Source organism: Megalobrama amblycephala, linkage group LG24, assembly GCF_018812025.1.
Source record: "Megalobrama amblycephala isolate DHTTF-2021 linkage group LG24, ASM1881202v1, whole genome shotgun sequence".
NCBI classification, from domain to species: Eukaryota; Metazoa; Chordata; class Actinopteri; order Cypriniformes; family Xenocyprididae; genus Megalobrama; species Megalobrama amblycephala.
The window spans coordinates 6223125-6244192 of NC_063067.1; the positions used below are offsets into that span (position 1 = coordinate 6223125).

Below are 21068 nucleotides of genomic sequence, written 5' to 3' on the forward strand. Positions count from 1 at the left end.
AAAAAAATCTATTTATCTATGGTCTATCTATGTAGCAAGCTAGTTAGCTAGCCAATCATTCATTCATTCATTAAAATTATTTAATTTATTTAAAATTATTTATTTATTTATCCATTTATTATTTAAAATTAATGTTTATCAATTTTATTATTTATTCATTTAAAATGATTTCTCTAAAATTATTTGTTTTTTTATTTGTTTATTATGTGAAACTATGTTTGTTTAAAATAATTAAACTAAAATGTTTATTTATTTAAATTATTTATTTATAATCTATTATTTATTTGAATAATTTGTTATTTTAAACTATTTATTTATTTTATTATTTACTTTTATTTTTAAATTATTTCTATAAAATTATGTATTAATTTAAATATATTTATTATGTAAAATTGTTAGTTTGTTTAAAATAATTTATCTACTTTTTATCATTAAATAATTTTATCATTTTATCATCTTTAAATCATTATTTATTTATTTAAATGATTTAATTAAATAATTCATTTATTATTTTAAATTATTTTAATTATTATGTATTTTATTATTTATTTTAATATTTATTAAAATGATTTATCTAAAAATATTTGTTTATTTTTTATTTAATGTGTAAAACTGTTTGTTTGTTTGTTTGTTTGTTTGTTTGCAATTTCCTAACATTTTCGTTTCAAATCAGAGTTTGTATGAATTTATCTCAGAGCTGATTGGTTCAACTCTTCATTGATGAACTTTCCTTTTCTTCTGTTCTCTTCTTAATACTTTTCCCTCATAAGTTTAAGAAAACTCACCCACTCATTCTTCTATTTTCTCTCACATGTTCAGAGTGTGTGATCCAGTGGCATCTCCACAGGCCTGATGTTCAGATTAATGGACCTCATCCAGATGAAGTCTCGGCCTAAACCTGCCGGATTATTGTGTTCCACTGGGCCAGAGAGCTTTACCTCGTTCACATCTATCATGACTACCGTAAGCCTGCTTCACCATCAGACACAAACACCCACACATCTGAGTAACATTACATCTCTTTGATGCTGGATTATACGCTAGCGAATGAAGACGGAGAACTCTTCAAACCTGGAAATCAAGCAGGACGAAGTCAAAGCAAGCAGAAAGAGAAATATTCAGTTGAATGATCCTTATCTCCAATGCTTAGATGATTCCTGGACATTCAAAAATAAGATGATAAAAAGATTGAACGGTCAATCTGTTTTCATAAGGTGAAATCTGTTCAACACAGAACAGAAATATCATAATATATAGAGTCGTTCTCACAAAACAAAAATGATTTAGTATGCTCCCATACTGTAATGAACAGAATACTGAAGGTTTTAGATAAACTGCAGTTAGAGTATTATGCATAAGAATAATTATTTTAAATAAAACATTTTTCATTTCAATTACTTCAGTTAAAGCACTTCTAACATAATAACATGGTTTATAACTTCTGAGCAGTAGGTGGCGCTATGACGAAACTCTGCATGCATCCTCAAGTAATGTCTGTGATGACATGTACCAAGTTTCGTGTCAATACTCAAAACTTTTGCAAAGATACAGCTGCATATCCATTTTGGCATGGTCACAGTCAAATTTGTTGATGTAGTATAAAACAATACTTGGGTCTATCAAAAATCTTTTTATAACTTTTTGTCATGAGTGTCTGTAAATGCTACACACCAAATTTTGTACAAATCAGACAAATTTTGAAAAAGGAATTTGAAAAAAAAAAATTCAATATGGCGGACAGAAAGTAATGTAAAATATGACAAATTTTGTATCGTAGGACATGGCATAAGCCAACAAATCTAATAATGTAAGTTCAATGACGATATGTTGAATTTTTTAATATAAGCTTTTTCATAAATGTCATATCTCTTGACCACTCTTGACCTAAAACTTTACAGGTCCACCTACATGGCCAAGATGAATCATACCGAGTTTCGAAACAATACGTTCATGCGTTTGTAAAACACAGCATTTTATGACAAAATTCAAAATGGCCGACCAAAGAAAATTGGATATCATTCAACTCGGCATGCCTCAAGGAATCTAAGAAGACCATCCTCATGATTAGGACAAGGCATTCAAAAGTTATAAGCAAAAATAGCCATTTTTCCTATCTCGGCACCAGTAGGTGGCGCTGTGATGATACTTTGCATGTACCCCCAAGTCATGCCTTTAATGACATATACCAAGTTTGGTGTCAATACACTAAATCATTGCAAAGATACAGCATCAAATCCATTTTTGCATGCTCGCCGTCAAAATTCGTTGATCTGCCGATCAAAAATATTTTAATAACTTTTTGCCTGAAGTGTGAGTAGATGCTACATACCAAATTTCATGCAAATTGGACAAAAGCTTTAGGAAAAGTTAAAAAAAAGTAGGTTTTTTGGAAAATTTTCATGACGGAAATGGCGTCATAGGGTGCATGAGCCATGGAATCACAGGGGGAAAAAAATTGTTTCTAGGACTTAAGTTATGAGTACGGAGCCCCGGACATGACATGCAGGAAGAAAATAGTAGGCTAAATCATGCGCACAATTTAGTAAATCGAGGGAGCGAATTAGTAAATTGAGGGAACGAATTAGTAAATCGTGCACACGAATTAGTACATCATGCGCACGAATTAATAAATCGAGGGAACGAATTAGTAAATCAACGGAACGAATTAGTAAATCGAGGGAACGAATTAGTAAATCGAGGGAACAAATTAGTAAATCGTTCACACGAATTAGTACATCATGTGCACGAATTAGTAAATCGAGGGAACGAATTAGTAAATCGTGCACACGAATTAGTAAATCATGCGCACTAATTAATAAATCGAGGGAACGAATTAGTAAATCGAGGGAACCAATTAGTAAATCATGCGCACTAATTAATAAATCGAGGGAACGAATTAGTAAATCGTGCACACACATTAGTACATCATGCGCACAAATTAGTAAATCGAGGGAACAAATTAGTAAATCGTGCACACAAATTAGTACATCATGTGCACGAATTAGTAAATCGAGGGAACGAATTATTAAATCGTGCACACAAATTAGTAAATCGTGCGCACTAATTAATAAATCGAGGGAACGAATTAGTAAATCGAGGGAACCAATTAGTAAATCGTGCACACGAATTAGTACATCATGCACACAAATTAGTAAATCGAGGGAACCAATTAGTAAATCGTGCACACGAATTAGTAAATCATGCGCACTAATTAATAAATCGAGGGAACAAATTAATAAATTGAGGGAACCAATTAGTAAATCGTGCACACAAATTAGTACATCATGCACACAAATTAGTACATCATGCACACGAATTAGTAAATCGAGGGAACGAATTAGTAAATCGTGCACACAAATTAGTACATCATGCACACAAATTAGTACATCATGCACACAAATTAGTACATCATGCACACGAATTAGTAAATCGAGGGAACGAATTAGTAAATCGTGCGCACTAATAAATTGAGGGAACGAATTAGTAAATCGTGCACACAAATTAGTACATCATGCGCACTAATTAGTACATCATGCACACTAATTAATAAATCGAGGGAACAAATTAATAAATTGAGGGAACCAATTAGTAAATTGTGCACACAAATTAGTACATCATGCACACGAATTAGTAAATCGAGGGAACAAATTAGTAAATCGTGCGCACTAATAAATCGAGGGAACGAATTAGTAAATCGTGCACACGAATTAGTAAATCGAGGGAAAGAATTAGTAAATCATGCGCACTAATAAATCGAGGGAACGAATTAGTAAATCGTGCACACAAATTAGTACATCATGCGCACAAATTAGTAAATCGAGGGAACGAATTAGTAAATCGTGCACACGAATTAGTAAATCATGCGCACTAATTAATAAATCGAGGGAACAAATTAGTAAATCGTGCACACAAATTAGTACATCATGCACACGAATTAGTAAATCGAGGGAACGAATTAGTAAATCATGCGCACTAATAAATCGAGGGAACGAATTAGTAAATCGTGCACACGAATTAGTACATCATGCGCACAAATTAATAAATCGAGGGAACGAATTAGTAAATCGTGCACACAAATTAGTACATCATGCACACGAATTAGTAAATCGAGGGAACGAATTAGTAAATCGTGCGCACTAATAAATCGAGGGAACAAATTAGTAAATCGTGCACACGAATTAGTAAATCGAGGGAACGAATTAGTAAATCATGCGCACTAATAAATCGAGGGAACGAATTAGTAAATCGTGCACACGAATTAGTACATCATGCGCACAAATTAGTAAATCGAGGGAACGAATTAGTAAATCGTGCACACGAATTAGTAAATCATGCGCACTAATTAATAAATCGAGGGAACAAATTAGTAAATCGAGGGAACGAATTAGTAAATCGTGCACACGAATTAGTAAATCATGCGCACTAATTAATAAATTGAGGGAACAAATTAGTAAATCGAGGGAACGAATTAGTAAATCGTGCACACAAATTAGTACATCATGCGCACAAATTAGTAAATCGAGGAAACCAATTAGTAAATCGTGCACACGAATTAGTACATCATGCGCACGAAATTAGTAAATCGAGGGAACCAATTAGTAAATTGTACGCACTAATTAATAAATCGAGGGAACAATTTAGTAAATCGAGGGAATGAATTAGTTAATTGTGCACACGAATTAGTAAATCATGCGCACGAATTAGTAAATCGAGGGAACGAATTAGTAAATCGTGCACACAATTTAATTTTTTATTGTTTGGGGCTCCGTATATGAGCATGAACATGAGTGAATCTTTGAACTGTTGGTGGTGCAAGAGGGTTTGAGAGACTATGTACCATATAATGGCAATGGTAACATTTCAGACTGTCCTCTATCTGTGTGCCAAATTTCATAACTTTTTACCATACGGTTCTATGGGCCGCCATAAACTCGGAAGAAGAAGAAAACTAACGATTTCAGTAATTTAAATAAATAATCCATATATTACAGTCATAATCATATTCTATCATAATTTCTATATATTATAGAGTCATTTTAGCAGTAACCTTCAGTTCTCTGAAAATTACCATTAAGTGACAAATAAAATGTGTCCAACAGAGCAAATAAAACAAATCCTTACAATCTCAAGATTTTACATTGAACCACACCATTACAAATCTGAGACAAAGACCGTCAGTTTTAAAGCTAATCTTTGAGAGCTTCAGTCTGTTGTAAAGGTCCACAATGCTAATAGCTTTCATTGAAGACCATTATTCAAAACCTTGTTCAGCTCAAACCACGTGTCTGGAGTGATTCTGCCCTCGGCTGACATTGGGAAGAGTTTTAAGGGTTTTGTGTCCTCTAGTGACGCACGACAGACCCTGCGATGTGTTAATTAATGTGTTTTTTTTTTTTTTTTATGAATCTCTCGACTCATTATCAACAAAGACAGTAATTAAACTTCACTGGAGTTAAAAACTCGTGCAAAAAAAAAAAAAAAACACACGCCAACTAGAGAACAAAGACATGAAGAGCAAATGAAGGACACGCGGTTTCAGGGTCTCCATTTCTAGCCGCTCTGTCTGTATTAAGAAGTCATCTATTATATGTTAATCTGTGTGTGCGCCGGTGTTGCCAAGGCCATGTTTTTCCTGTGGAATTGGGCTACTTTAAAGGGGTCATGAACTGCATTGTTTTATTATTTTATGTTTTCTGGGGTGCACTTATAATGGTAGTATGCTTTTTACATCAAAAATTGTCATGATTTAGAAATAAAAGGCATTTTTCCTACCCTGATTTTAGCCCTCTGATTTGAACTCTCTGTTTTAAGGGGCGTGTCTGCTATGAGACTTCAATGTAAACGCCCAATGCTGTGATTGGCTGACATCTTTGCATATGAAATAGCCAAGTATTACTCTCTCTTTTAGCACATTTTTACTATTACAGCTTTCAAGGTTAACTAATTGTGAACATTTTTATTATAGCATTACATTTAGATATATGGCATTACATTTAGATCGTGGCATGAAAGGTTGCAGTGATGAACATTGTAGCCGATCACAGACATGTTTTTGAGCGCATGAAAGCAGTGATCTCGTCATTGCAACTCAATTTCTGCACACTAACAAATGCTTCCATCATAACTAACAGTGCAAACGCGATATAACTAAGAGATTTGTTGAATAAAACGGGAGTTTTGGCGCGAGTCCAGTGCGCGCTGTTTGATTGACAGCTCCAGCGATTGTAAAGGGAGCGTTCTTTGATCACTTTCTATATATAATTTAATCACTGTTTAAATAACAGAATATTTTCATCCTACTATGAGAAACAACGGGAAGTTGAGTGTTTAGTCTCTGGTTTGATTTACTGACACATAGACAAAGAAAATCTGGCTGTACATGAATCATTACATTAGAATTAACACAGTTACTTACATGTTGTTGCATTACTGTCGAGTCCATATCGTAAAATCCTGTTTGCAAAGCCTGGGCCAAAATTTACCAAAGATTTACCAAAGAATCCACAGTGAAATGTACCGAATACAAATAAATAAAGCTCAACTGAGACATTCACATTGCTGAAAATTAATAACCATATTCCTCGCATTAGGATCCTTTGAAAGGTAATGTTATTTTAGTCCTGTATCTCTCTTCTCTCCTCCTCATCTCACTAACACACCAGTGGGCGGGGCTAACGTTGCAATGATGAGGTAGTAGGCGTTGATTTCTTCTGCGGAGGAGGCGTTTCACCAGTGTTGCCAAGTCTGCGGTTTTCACATGGAATTGGGCTACTTTAACACTGTTGTTGTTTTTCATGTCTGCGGGTTGCAGTGACCACAAATAACATGATATTTAGCCAGTGGAATGCAAATTTTACCAGGGGAACCCTGCCAAAAACACGGATTTTACCCCCCTGAACGTGATTTTCACCTGGGAACCCCTTAAAATGCGATTGGGCTAGTTTTGAGCTAGTTTTGAGCAGCAATTTGGAGGGTTTTGTTGTGAAAACCTGGCAACCCTGTGTTTCACCTATCTATCTCATAGATAGGCACATTCCAGGACAAGTCGTTCGCTGGGCCTGGTGTCAGTAAAAGCTTTTATTGGACTAACAAGGACGTTTTCAGCTCTGAAACTTACAGGATATTCTTATAGTACCATGACCTCTTATATATCAAAAGCCCAAGGAAAAGTTGATTTCTCAATTCATGATCGCTTTAACACTGTTGCCGCAGACTGTTTTTCATGTCCGCGAGTTGAAGCGACCCCAAATAACTTGATATTTAGCCCCTGGAATGCAAATTTTACCAGGGGAACCCCGCCAAAAACACAGATTTTAACCCTGAACGTGATTTTCACCTGGGAACCCCTCCTGAAACGCGATTGGGCTAGTTTTGAGTAGCAATAGACCCTTTTCACATTTCTGGGTTTCTCAGAAGTCGTCATATTTGGTAAAAGTCTATGATACATTATTTTTTGTTTTCCCATTTTCTCAAATAGCAAAAGAAAAACTAAACAATGTTTTACCATCACTCCCATAGCCACTGTATTAGAATCACCCTCATAGCAGCTTTAACTAGTTTTTTGTAATTTGATGAAAAGGTAATACAATACTAAGTATAGAGTTATAAATGCACAAACATTTAAAAAATAAAAATATAAAAATTGTTTGCAAGATTTACGATGCTGATGACCGTTAAAAGGCGTCATCGCAGTCTGTGAAAAGGGTCCATTGGGGGGTTTTGTTGTGAAAACCTGCAACCGTGGCGTGCGCGCGCGTGTGTCGAAATAACCTGTTCATTTGCAGTAAATACTTCATTTGCACATGCTCTGTGTGTTTTTTTTTGTTTTTTTTTTAATATATGATAGTCTCCAGGCCCCGCATCTTATTTGAGAAATAAACAACAATAAATAAAGAATGCCCCGCGGAGAGAGTGTTTGTCAAGCGATGAATGCAGAAGATCTCGAGGGCTGAAATATCCACACATATTAAATCAAGAGGTCTCGAGACAAATGTTAACAGCACTTTAGTGCAAAGCCATTCCGCTGTGCGGTGTCAACAGATGCAAACAATTTACGCAGTCATAAAAACCACCTGCTTTTTTATCCTCTGGTCATTTCTGCATAGAATGAACTTTAATCCAGCTTCATAAATATGCCTTCAGACTCCAGTAATGAGGTCGTTTCTTTACAGAGATCTTATTGGCTGAGAATGTGTGCATCAAATATATTTATTTATTTATTGTGTATGCATGCAAGCCTGATTTAATGAGTATTATGTTAAACCATTTTAAGCACTGATATATTTTCAGACAAGCATCGATATATAAGCATATTATAATAATGACAATAGCATAAGTACAACAATAAAGGTTGTGATGGTGTAATTTTAAATGTTAGTCAGAATTACTTTTATGTATGCACAGAAACTGATCATCATCTACTGAAAAAATCATCTCCATCCTCAGAAATAGTCACTATAGAGTGAAAACTGTGACAACTAGCCCCAGTCCCTGCATATTTCATTATTTTTTTTATAGTTTGCAACACATCGTGTCATGTCTGCAGCAGCTTTGAGATGGATCTTTCGTCCTTGACCACTGAGACACATATTTATGGTGCTGTGAGCGTGCGGAGGAAATGAGACGCTACACAGGCCTACATGATACTCCCTTGCTGCCCTGAAGCTGTTTTACTGCTCGCTGCAGTCGGTCATCCGCAGACACGACGCCTCTTCACCGCTGGAGGGCGCGCGCGTGTCTGTTTCTCGGTCGTTCAGGGTCAAATCGTGTTCCTGGTCTGTAACCAAAAGGCAAAGCTCAAAAAGAACGAAAGCTGCGTTTGACTTTTTTTTAATCTCTGTCTTCTTTTAAAATATTGATATTGATAAGTTTTAGATGTATATATAAAAAATATGTATATATCCATATTATATATATAGACACATAATATTACATATTATTTATGTATATATAGCCATATTATATAGGCTATTTACAATATGTATTAATGTTTAATTTTATGAAAAATTTTATATTTTATAATTTATTAAAAAAATATTGAAATAAAATTACAAAAATTATATGTATTAATTTTACAAAAGAATTATATACAATGAATTCATAAATTATAAACTAATTTAACCAAATTACTGTAATACAACTATATCACTATATATATATATATATATATATATATATATATATATATATATATATATATATATATATATATATATATAATATAATATATATATATATATTAAAATTATATATATAATTTATACTAATATACATATATAATGTATATTTATATATTTATATAATATATAATTTTTGTATGTATAGATATAGATAATTATTTTTTATATTTATAATAGATAGATTAATAAATAATCCATATATTACAGTCATAATCGTATTCTATCAAAATATCTATATATTATAGATAGTTACTTTAGCAATATATATATATATATATATATATATATATATATATATATAAACTTTTTTAAATATATATATCATAAATATATAAAGTAAGAATTACTATACATGTATATATTAAAATATCAAATCAATTTAATGTATATATCAGATTATTTTAAAAAATAAAATTTAAATAACTTTGAATATATATATATATATATATATATATATATATATTAAAATAATTAAATGCATTATGTATTATATTGCAATATATCAGCATTATATGTGTATTATGCATTATATTAATGTATTATACATTATGATATTATATATATTATAATTTGCATATTAATATATAAATGTAATGAAATGAAATTATAGAAATAAATTAATTCATATTTAAATGGTATATATAATAAATATATAAAATATAAATTAAGATAAAAATAAATGTGTATATATATATATATATATATATATATATATATATATATATATATATATATATATATATATATCAATCATTTGGTATGACAAAAAAGCCCAAGATGTCCTCATTAACATACAGCAGGTCTTGAAACAAATAGACCACATCATAACATGTTTTCAGAAGTATTAGCAAAAAGAAACACACGTCGACTCCAGTGCACAACAGTGCATTGCTGTCTGTCAGGAGGTTATAACATTAGTCACCCTGATGTCCCACGTTCACTCCTGCTCACGTCCCTTGCAGCACTGAACACAGAGAGATGGAGATCTGCCCTCTTCGATGACTCTTGGTGGGCGGCTGTGTGTTCACGGCCGCTGTGAGTTCGTGCCACTGGCGCAAAAACCTGCACAGAGTGGGAACGACTCCCACATCCCACCACAACACCTTGAAGGCGCTCTGTCATCATGTATCATCTGTCTACATGAGATATTTGAGTGTGTGCCACCTTTTATTTACCCACATATTAATCCTCTGGGTTTAAATGCTCTGCAAAAAAACAGGGATTACATAAATTCCAGATAGCAGTACATCAATCCAGGCAAAAACAAACATTAGTCAGCATGCAAAGGCTCTTTTATGAGATATAAATATATCAGAGAGTCAGATAAGTCTTTTTCAGAAGGATATCTATGAACTTTATCACTATTACGGTCCGTGAAGTTAGTGAAACTTTCTGCCACATGATGGGAAATACAGCTGTGTTGACCTCACACATTTCCATCTGTTGTTTTCGAGTATCAGCACATGTTTGTATTCTAAAACTGGGCCAAAATGTTTTTTGGAGCCATGCTTAAGAATGTTTGAATGTCATTGCATTAGATCATGGTTTCATTAATCTGCATTTGAGCACAGATACAGATTCTTGCTTTCATATTGTATCATCTAATAATAACAGAAGTTGTTATAGTCTTTTCTTCTCTATTGTGACGGATATCCGTGTGTTTCTCGAACAAGAACAAATGTGGGGCGGGGCTTGATTTTGTCCATGGGGAATTGATTGGATTGTGGTTTGCTATTGGTGGATCTCATCTGAGTGACAGGTTGCCCCGCCCTCATCATCAGAGAAGAAAAGAGATGTCGCTGCAAGAGGGAGGGGAAGTTATTTTGATTCAAGATTTGATTTCATGGTGACTTTAAGTGTCCAAATACTTTTTAGAGCTACTTTTCATGGTATTTCCAGCATAGACGAGTATTTGTGACCATTTGACTTTGTGCTGCGTCACTTTCCTCTGAGCCAAGAACAGATTAGCTGTTCTATTTCCAGAAAACAGCAACTCAGATTGGGATTAACCCGATCCAGGAGCTGTAAGGAAATTGATCAGAATATCCAGTCAATGAGATTCCTTAACACCTTTATTTGGACAAACTGCTGTGCATTTTATGTATAAGTCAATTATGTGTGTAAAAATGTACATGTTTTTAACTGGTTAAAGGGGACCTACAATGGCCCTTTCACAAGATCTAATATAAGTCTCTGGTGTCCCCAGAATGTGTCTGTGAAGTTTCAGCTCAAAATACCCCACAGATCATTTATTATAGCTTGTCAAATTTGCCCCTATTTGGGTGTGAGCAAAAACACACTGTTTTTGTGTGTGTCCCTTTAAATGCAAATGAGCTGCTGCTCCCGCCCCCTTTCCAGAAGAGGGCGGAGCTTTAACAGCTCAACAACAACAAAGCTGGAGAATCTCACGCAGCCAAAATGAGGATTGTCAGTAACGGTGTTCAGCCTTACATTGTTCAAACCGGAGTCGACACTGATGGAGAGACTCAGGAAGAAGTTACAACTTTTAGAATGAAACTGGACGTTTCTGAATGGATAGTGGATAAATTTATGTAGTTGCTGTGGAGTTGATTCAACTCATCCACTAGCATGTGCCGTCATGTTCATCTTTTGTGCAAATCCAGTGTTGAATTGACCCTCATTTGTGAATCAGTCCGGCGTAAAATGACGGCATGACAACAACACTCTACTACAACAACTCTTCCTCTTCTCTAAAGCAGCCCAACATGGCCTCACCCCCTTTGTTGCGTGTTCTTGGGGGCGGGGTTTATGTAAATATTGGGGTTCCTGAGGTCACATACCTGGGAAGAAGCTGGTTGCAATCATTAAAAAGTAATTTCTGTAATGATGCATTCACATGGGGCGTCAGCGTCAACGCTTGACGGAGGGCGTGTCTGAAGCTTGTGTTGACACGACCGTTATAGTGATAACAGCCAATCACATTACTTTCCAGTGTTGCACGAATGCAATTGGTTAGCGACTGCTCTAGGGTATTTGCATAGGGCGATATGATTGGATGACGCCTGCGTTGGCGCTTGAAAAGTTGAGAAATCTTCAATTTCTGCCGCTTGCAATGCAAGTGAAGCGCCGCGACGGAACCCACAATTCAGTTCGGCAATGCATGACGTTACCCATTCAAAGTAAATGAGAAGCGTTAATGCCGACGCCCCGTGTGAATGCAGCGTAAAAAAAAAATCTCCCTTTGCATTGAACTTTGAGCATTATAACTTTGCAGATGTTGTTTATGCTCAAACAGCAACATTACACACTAACTAAAGATAAAAAGTGAAATCATAATCAACCACTCCTTTAACTGAAATTTTTGTGAAAAAAAAGTACTCTCTGTACTTTATTTATCTAACAACATTAAACAGTGATCATACCTGATCATAAAAATGCTCTGTAATTTTTGTCATTTCTTTCATCAGTTATTTTAAATTGTAATAATATTTCACAACATTACTGTTTTTACTGTATTTGATGATCTATCTATCTATCTATCTATCTATCTATCTATCTATCTATCTATCTATCTATCTATCTATCTATCTATCTATCTATCTATCTATCTATCTATCTATCTATCTATCTATCTATCTATCTATCTATCTATCTATCTATCTATCAGACTTACAGTCTGGTATATATTCTGAGAATATATCAAGTCTGCTTTTCAAAAGCTTTCAGCCGAAGACGCGCCGGTCACGTGGGTGGCACGACGCTGTGGCCGTGCCAGCTGAGACAGACTAGTTGGGATTTTAGAAGTGGGTCAAATCTGTCAGCCGACACAAACTGTTCTGGGACATCATGTCCTGCCCGTCTCTGTTCTGTCTGCGTCGCTCAGGTCATGACCACCAAATGACCGTTAGTGGCTCACCTCTGTATCACTCAAACTGATCTTCCTGTACACCAAGATTACAAGTCAAATAGTTATTAATCAAAATAAATCTTTGTATATTATTTACATCATCATACCTTTCATCTCAACCATTTCAGTTACACACACTGTAGATAAAGGCCTATATATATGTATATGCAGAATTAAAAATATGAAAAATGCACAGCACATTAAAAATGAAATGAAATATAACTGAAATAAATTTGTTGAGTTTAAAAGTATGATGATGTTATATGTGAATAAAAGTTCTGAAAATTTGGACTAAACTGCTCAATTCTTATGGATTAGTTTTACGATCTCTTTATGAACATTTTGAAGCGTCAAAGTGGTAGTTGCATAGCTGTCAATGGAGGGACAGAAAATGCTCAGATTTTATCAAAAATATCTTAATTTGTGTTCCGAAGATGAACGAAGGTCTTACGGGTTTTCTTTTTCGGTAAACAAACCATTTAATGTTAATCAAAGAACAAAAGACAAAGAGAAAATTACTCACTGCTCTTGACTGAATAACTTTTGTAGCTTTAATAAGGACTAATCTATTCAATTTATAATTTATGCATGGAAGACTGTGCAGTGTTTGATTGTAAAATTTTTGTATATTTACCTGTTAGACCTACCTGAATGGCTATCATTAATGACTAAAATGGAGAAAAAATCCATTTAATAGTCAGTATCAGTATCAGTACTGGTATCAGTGATACTGATACTGGCCTTCATTATAATGCTTAGTAAAAAGATGACATTAAACAAATAAGAGACACTTTATAAGACAGTTATAATCATACACACAATGTCCTGGGATGCATATTCATTTATAGATCAGTTCGTCTATAAATTAATGCAGGAAAGGCTATTTTAAAGGCAGTGTTGGGGAAAGTTACTTTTAAAAGTAATGCATTACAATATTGCGTTACTCCCTAAAAAAGTAACTAAATGCGTTACTTCGTTACTTTTTATGAAAAGTAATGCGTTATATTACTTTTGCGTTACTTTTTCTCACCGGGGCTGGGCTTGCTTGTTTGTTTTTTAATAACAACAAAAAAAGTTCTATTTTTGGCAAAAAGGCCCTTTCACACCAAAAGTGAAATGAATAAGCCTCAGGCTGAAGGAAATGCATATTTACACCTGTACAGTGAGGGCGCAGCTCAAACAAACCTTTCAGCTGTGCTGCCATTCTGGATTAAAGAAGAATAGATACAGGAGAAGGAAGTTCTAGTTCTTATTTCTAAATCTAATCTAAAGTATTTTTGCTTATTAATTGGTTGAATTAGGTATATTGAAGGTCAGCAGTAAAGACATTGGTTAATAATTTAGATTAAATACTAAAGTATATTTGTGTAATTTAATATAGTTTATTATTACAGGTTTGCAGAAATTCTGAGATTGCATTTCACTGTTTTTATTCATTTTGAGGAATACTGAATGTTTTCGTGCAACTGAGATGAGTAAATGCATGTTCACATTTAGTCTAAAACTACAATAACCATCATGCTTACACAGCGCACACAACATCCTCTGCACTTTGTTTCTCTCAATATGGGGACAGGAGATCTGTCAGTCATTAACTGTGAAAAGTAACTTGCGTTACTTATTTGAAAAAGTAACTTAGATATTTTGTTGTAAATTGAAAAAGTAATGCGTTACTTTACTAGTTACTTGAAAAAGTAATCTGATTACGTAACTCAAGTTACTTGTAATGCGTTACCCCCAACACTGTTTAAAGGTGCCCTAGAATTGAAAATTGTTAAATAATTAGAGTTCTGTCCATGGAAATGACATACAGTGAGTCTCAAACTCCATTGTTTCCTCCTTCTTATGTAAATTTGATTTGTGCAAAAGACCTCTGAAGAACAGGCGAATCTCAACATAACACCGACTGTTACGTAACAGTCGGGATCATTAATATGTACACCCCAATATTTGCATATGCCAGCCCATGTTCAAGCCATTAGACAAGGGCAGCCAGTATTAACGTCTGGATCTGTGCACAGCTGAATCATCAGACTAGGTAAGCAAGCAAGGACAATAGTGAAAAATGGCAGATGGAGCGATAATAACTGACATGATCCATGATAACATGATATTTTTAGTGATATTTGTAAATTGTCTTTCTAAATGTTTCGTTAGCATGTTGCTAATGTACTGTTAAATGTGGTTAAAGTTACCATCGTTTCTTACTGTATTCACGGAGACAAGAGCCGTCGCTATTTTCATTATTAAACACTTGCAGTCTGTATAATTCATAAACACAACTTCATTCTTTATAAATCTCTCCAACAGTGTGTAATGTTAGCTTTAGCCCGTTAGCCCCAGGCTACTATCAAACTCATTCAGAATCAAATGTAAACATCCAAATAAATACTAGTTTACATGATCTGACATGCTGCATAACGAACACTTTGTAAAGATCCATTTGAGGGTTATATTAGCTGTGTGAACTTTGTAAATGCACTGTATTATAGTCGAGAGCTTGGGGGGCAGGGAGCGCGTGATTTAAAGGAGCCGCAGCCTGAATCGGCGCATATTTAATGATCCCCCAAAATAGGCAGTTAAAAAATTGAATAATAAAAAATCTATGGGGTATTTTGAGCTGAAACTTCACAGACACATTCAGGGGACACCTTAGACTTATATTACATCTTGTGAAAAGGGGTTCTAGGGCACCTTTAAGGGCTATGGCCTCTGCTTTTCCACGTGACCACATTCTTTAGAGCAATAAACATCTTATCAGTTGGTCATGGTCACTTCTTGCCCAAGTTTAGCTTTTGGGGGATGGGTCCACAGACCCCAGAGTGAGTTTTAAAGATTATTTGTTAAATATAACAAATAATTGTGTCTGATTTGTCTCAGTCGTTACAATATAAGTGATTATAAAATTAATTAAAAATGAAATTAAATATCTGATATAGTTGAGCTTAAAGGTAAAGGTCAGTTGTGACAATTTTGCCCCCAATAAAGTTTTATGTTAGTGTACTTGTTATATGGAGACAAAAGTCTCAATGAAAAACTGAAGCAAACAACATCAACAAAATGTATAGCTATATAGCCTAAATACAGAGTTTCATATTATCCAAACACAGATGTACATGAAATTTCGACTTTTTAATGGATCCCCAAGTCTGGTCCTTTATGAGTGACTCTCTTGGCGTGAAAGGAGTGTCGTCCATTAGTTTTTACCTTTTCAGCTCTCCGCACCTCTCGCGCCCCTCAAAGCTTCGGCTCTTTTGTGATTGTGGCGGTGACTCAACATGAGACTGATGTCTGTCATCTCTAGAAGCTCATTAAAAGGGAAGGTGGACTGATGTTTATTATGTTTTTGTGCATTTCAAGTCACATCTGTTTGTAAAAGAGATCAATGCTGGTCCTTTTAGTTACTGAGAGCGAAACACAAATACTGCATGTTCTTAATGTGTTGATGGAGTCTTTTGTGTTGGTGACATTAAGGACGATGAGAAGAAAGTCTCTTTCGCTCTCAAATCATCCACCGTTCCGATCTCTTTCTCCATGTATTTCTTAACTCACGATGCAAAGTAAATGAGAGACTAAACACAAAGGATCTCCCGAGGTTTTCTGGCAGTATCGAACTCAATGAGATTAATTACATTCAGAGTCTGATTCTCCTGCTTCTTCATAAAGCACGTACAGAGAACGAGAGCTCACACCAACCTTCACAATCATGAATAAGCTCCAATTAATTTGACATTTAGCCAGATAATGAAGACCGTGGAGGATCTCAGTGATGAATAACACAACAAAAAGTGTTTAAAGTCACACTCATAAACAAGATGGATGTGGGGAATCATCTTATGTTCGTTTCATCTTCTGTTTTACCAACTCAAACCAGAAATGTGTTCCTTTTAAGTCAGTACTACCATTTATTATTTAGCATTATCTTTAATATTAAATTCACACAATAAAGTTTTCATGTAAAAAAAACTACGAAGGTCTCCAGAGTAAAAATATAAAAGGAAAAGGTAATTGTAAAAGTTTAAATTAAACTTTGTAGTGAATAAATACTACTTTTATTCAGTGAGAATGAATGAATTTGAGCAGAAGACATTTATAATGTTACAAAAGATTTCTATTTCAAATAAATGCTGTTCTTTTGAAGTTTCTTTTCATCAAAGGAGGTTCAGTGGGGTTCTATATAAAACTTTATGGTTCTTGACTAAATTTTAAAGAACGCTTTATGCCAAAAAGAAAATATGTATATATGTATGTATAAGGTTGTCTTAAATGATTTCATAATACTTTCATGTTTAACCCTTGTGTGGTCTTCGTTTGGGAAGTACACTCAGGGTCTCCACAGACCCCAGGCAACAAAATGCAATTTTGTAACAAAATACTTGTTTGTTTGTTTTTTTAAACAAAATTAATTTTACTCTGTTTATTAATGTTTTTACTCCATGTTTGTGCAGTTTTTGGAGGATTTATCGTATTTTTTACATTTATATAAATAAATTAAAAAATATATTTTTTAAATAGGTTTTATACAAAAGCAGCTTTTTATGTAAAATTCACTTTATAAAAGACCCACATTTCTAAATTTCATTCATGGGGATAACATGGATAATTTGACATGGTTTAGTGTAAGGTTTTGCCCATCTTTTGGAAAATGCACTTTTAAAAGTAAAAAAAAAAAACTATCATTTTTACCAGTAGATGGCTGCAGAGCTCCACTATTTCCTATGTGCTGTTTGACTGACTGAAAGACATCTTTTCACAAGTTTTTTTCCGTTGGATTCATATCTAAATATTATGAAATCATAATTATAACAATAAAGGCTACTTTTTGTCAAAGTTTAGTATTTTTTTGTAATGAAAAAAAATATTGTTTTTCAATATTGTTACATTATGATGAGACTCCAATTAGAAAATGGACAAAATTCATCCTCAAAATCAACATTTTTGAAAAACTTATTTTTTTCAGTACAAAAAAATGCTAAACTTTGACAAAAAGTGGAGCTCTGCAGTCATTTACTGGTTAAAGCGATATTTTTTTTTACTTTTAAAAGTGCATTTTCCAAAAGATGGGCAAAAATCTTACACTAAACCATGTCAAATTATCCATGTTATCCCCATGAATGAAAGTTAGAAATGTGGGTCTTTTATAAAGTGAATTTTACATAAAAAGCTGTTTTTGTATAAAAAAAATATTTATTTATTTATATAAATTTAAAAGATATGAAAAATCCTCCAAAAACTGCACAAGTATGAAGTAAAAACATTAAAAAACAGAGTAGAATTACATTTGTTTTTTTAAAAAACAATTATTTTGTTACAAAATTACATTTTGTTGCCTGGGGTCTGTAGAGACCCCAAAGACCCTGAATGTGCCTTTTTCTTTTTACACTAACATAAAAACAAGCCATCACTCCAATTTTTTTCTTTGTAGATCTAGAAAGTGTTAACAACTGTACAGTTGCATGTCATTTGGACAAAGAGATATTTTTTTATTTGAGCAAACGTCGTTTGGGGTCTAAAAAGACCCCAAAGACTCTATAAGGGTTAACAATGTTTTGTAGTGATTAAGCTGTTTTAATTAATACAATTTAATTAAAATTAAATTCATAATGATCCTAAGATGAAAAAGATTCTATTTACTGTATGAAGTGCCTGACAGAACCCTTTAAGGTTCCAAATAGAACTTTTTCTTCTAAGAATGTATCTTAGTATAATCAGAAATGTTTCTTGAGCAGCAAATCAGCATAATAATATTATTAGAATGATTTCTGAAGGATCATGTGGCACTGAAGACTGGAGTAATGGAGTGAAATATGGGTAAAATGATAAATAACATGCTGTTTCTCATCTAAATTCCTTAATTAGATGTCAGAAACAGCAAAAAAAAAACATCTGAACAGCATACGTAACATTTTCAAAAGTTTCAGGGCAGCGTGACACTACCAGACAAGAGCGAGAAACATTTCATTCACACATCTGCCGTGATGGGCTGCAGTCGTCATGGTAATAACACCATCCAATCGCAGAAGCTCTGAAAGGAAAAGTACATCATTGTGCTCTAGCACTTCCCGTCCGTGCGGAGTATAGAGCGTTTGGCACGTAAAAAAAGTCTCACTTCCTCCTCAGTGTGCATGTGATTTTTGTGTTTACCTGCTCAGTTTCTGCGAATCCTCTGACAATTCATCATTTCAGGACATGATGTTTTGTGTCCAGTCTTAGTGAGAAGTTGTATGGTGACTTTGTGCCTGAAGCGCCGTCTCATATAACATAAAATACAAGGATAAGTGCTGCTACACGTGTTTTCTGAAGCTTCTGACTCTTTGAAGCTTCTGAGTCGAAATGCTCATATTTGTTGGTCAGACAGTGTTCTTATAGTGTGTGTGTGTTGGCTGGTGCTATAGATATGTTCAGTGCTTCTGTCATTATCAGCCTCCACCCATGTGTGTAAAAGGCGTGTTTCATTCTTATGGTTCAGCCGCTCTATATATGCTAAAAGACAGACCGCTCTATAGGATCTGTTTCCTGCTCTCTCTCTCTCTCCCTGTCGCTCTCTCGAGGAGTACACAATGTCCTCTTTCTGTATCTGATCATGCTGTATTTTCTTTGCAGTGTTTAGTCCATACATGACATATCCTAATTGACATTTATTCGCTCATTCACTAATCTTATGATCTTAAATCCATTCTAACAATATGGTTAAATTTCCATGTTGAAAAATATGATCTAAACAGAGTAGAACAAAATGTAATTTCAGAATACAATTAAAAATAATTTCAATATTCATTGTATAAAATAAATGATTTTATTCCTCCTTGACTTTATTACACAACTGACCTCGAAGGCCATTAGCTACATCTACATGTGCTTGACCCGCCACTTCAAAACTGATTATAACGGATTAGGGTTCATCACGCACTACTGACCTACTTTACCACAATGTTGACCTCAGGGTTGACCTTTCACTGAGCTCATATTATGTGACCATTACGTGATGACGCTGTCACTGAACATGAAGTTTCATGAGTCTCAAGTCAGTCATGTATTAAACAGAAGCTCACCACACAGTCACGTCATGCTGTGCAAGGATTTGCGTAGATAATTAGGCGTATATACAGGCCAATGGGGAAAAACAAAGACTAGAAAGTTTGACAGATATCTCCTGTGACATGTTTACAAGAAGTCAAGCGAACCTTAAATCCAAAGGCAATTCTAAACTCGATTATATTTTCGAAGTTGGTAATGATAATTATAGCTAATATTCTGATAATCTGAAGTAATATTATATATTATAATATAATAATCTGATAACCTGATAATACATAACAATCAAGAAATATCTAATTCTATTTCTTTATTTCAAGAAAACAAGAGACTATTAAAAGTCAAGTCTTAAATATTGTCAAAAAAGTGTGATTTCATAATGAGAGTCATAATTATTACAAAGCAAGAAATTAGGAGGTAAAAAGTAGTCATAACTATGAGATTAAATGTAAAAAAATACGACAAAATGCAAAATCATAATTAAGAAAAAATACAAAATTATGATATAAAGTACAGATCAGGAGATAAAAATAATTATTATATAATTCAAAATTTGAACTAAGAGATAAAAAGTATAAATTATGACACAAAAAGTCAAAATTGTGACAAGAAGCATAAATTAGGAGATAAAGTCAAAATTATGACATACTAAGCTATAATTATGAAAGTCCATTTCTGACGCATAAAAAAAAATACCAGTATACTTTGGTAAATCATAATTATGACATAAAAAGTCAAAAAAATGACATAAAAAGTCATAATTATGAGATACTAAGTAATAATTATGACAAAAATGGAAAATTATGACAAAAGTAGAAATTAGGAGATAAATTCAGAAAAATAAAAATTTTCATATAAATAGTTAAATAAAACAGAGAAATAGAGAATTAAAAAAAAATAGAGTCATGATATGAAAAGTTACAGTAAAAATTAGGTGATAAAAATCATAAGTATGACAAAAAAGTCAAAATTATGACATACAAAGT

The 21068-nt window shown here is 33.7% G+C and overlaps 1 protein-coding gene across 1 annotated transcript in view; it reads left to right on the forward strand.

The window, feature by feature from the left end:
* Window positions 1-830: 830 nt before the first annotated feature.
* Window positions 831-21068, forward strand: part of pdyn (prodynorphin) — a 61541-nt gene continuing 41303 nt past the window's right edge. Inside the window, exon 1 of the mRNA XM_048177676.1 lies at window positions 831-963. The gene's annotated coding sequence lies outside the window, so the exon portion shown is untranslated. The remainder of the gene's footprint in view (window positions 964-21068) is intronic.